The following is a 1,736-nucleotide window of genomic DNA, read 5'->3' as shown; positions in this document are numbered from 1 at the left end:
ATAGAACCACAGCATGGTGGGGGTTGGAAGGGACCTCTGGAGATCACTGAGCCCAACCCTCCTGCCAAAGCAGGGTCACCTAGGACCACATCCAGAGGGGTCTTCAAAGCCTCCAGAGAAGGAGACTCCACAAGCCCTCTGGGCAGGCTGCTCCAGGGCTCCAGCACCCACAGTGCATTAGTTTTTCCTCATGTTGAGATGGAACCTCCTGGGTTGTGTCCATTGCCCCCTCTCCTAGCACAGGGCCTGGCACTTTTAGCAACCAGGCAAGTTGAGAAAACTCTTCTGACAGGGGAAGTTTGGTGCCACTCCAGGGCAGAGCAGTACAAACATTCATTCCTGCACTGCTGCCCTGTCTCTGGTGAGATTAAATGCTTTTGCTAGCTGGTTCAGAGAACATAAAAAGCAATGTCATGGCTGATCAAAACCAACAACCTAGGCTAGCACAGGGTCCTCCTCTTGTCAGTTTGGTTGCTCTTCCATGGGTGGTGTCCCCAAATAAACCAGACATTGCCCTCAAAACCTGTCTGGCTTCTGACAGGCAGAGGCAGCAGCAATGCTTCTCCCAAGAACAGGGTGTCCTGCTCCAACAGTGCCAGCTCCTGTCAGCTCTCATGTGCTGCCCAGCCCAGCGAGGACAGCTGCTGTCTGAGGTGGCCCAGAATCACATCTCCATTCAAGCTGGGCAAGTAAAGGTCTCAGCTCTGCTGGTGCAGAGCAGGAAGGAGGCCAGCAGGAGTTTCCTTCACTTGAGGTAAGGAGAGAGGTTTTGGCACAGTGTGCTGCTCCTGAATGGTACCAAAACCAGCTCTGTGGCCCAGAGGACAGACAAGACTAACCCAGGTAAGGAAGCAGAAGCCATCAGCACTGCTGAAGCTTTGTGCTCTGGACATCCAAACCTGCACACCTGACCAAGCAGCCACTTGATGGCACCACAGCTTTGGGCAGCACTGCAGAGCTGAGACTACCATGCTCTCCACCTGCTGCTCCTCTCACCAGCATTACTGTTACTCCACTGGAGTAACAAAACCCTCAAGAGGGAGCTGAAGCAAATTCAGCAATGAGAAGAGGTATGACAGTCACTGGAACTACCCAAAATCTTCTCTCCCACTGTACTCAGGACTGGTGAGGCCACACCTTCAGTACTGGGTTCAGTTTTGGGGCCCTCACTACCAGAAGGGCATTGAGGTGCTGGAGCAGATCTGGAGAACAGGTCTGGTGAGGAGCAGCTGAGGCAGCTCAGGTGGCTTAGTCCAGAGAAAAGAAGGCTAAGGGGACACCTCATTGCTCTCTGCAACTCCCTGAATGGAGGTTGGTCTCTTCTCACACACAAGAAGCAAGGGGATGAGAGGAAATGGCCTCAAATTGCACCAGGGGAGGTTTAGTTTGGCCATCAGAAGAAACCTCTTCACTGAAAGGGTTCTCAAAAACACTGGGACCGGCCTACCAGGGAGGTGGCTGAATCCCCACCCCTGGAGGTGCTTCAAAGAGGCAGAGATGTGGTGCTGAGGGCCACAGTTTAGCACCAGGCTTGGTAGTGTTAAAGAATGGTTGGACTTGATGGCATTAAAGGTCTTTTCCAACCATCAAGCTTCTATCATGCACTCTGGCTGCTTGGTCCCAGGCCAGTGGCACTCCTCCCCAGCTCAACTCTAAGCTTTAAATGGCAGTTGATTTTGAAGCAAGCATCAGAGCAGTTCCTTAGAAAAATCTAGATCTTTATTATACATCCTGTA

This window comes from Dryobates pubescens, chromosome 23 (assembly GCF_014839835.1).
Source record: "Dryobates pubescens isolate bDryPub1 chromosome 23, bDryPub1.pri, whole genome shotgun sequence".
NCBI classification, from domain to species: Eukaryota; Metazoa; Chordata; class Aves; order Piciformes; family Picidae; genus Dryobates; species Dryobates pubescens.
The sequence above is the reverse complement of the archived record's forward strand: the minus strand, read 5'-3'. Positions refer to the sequence as shown.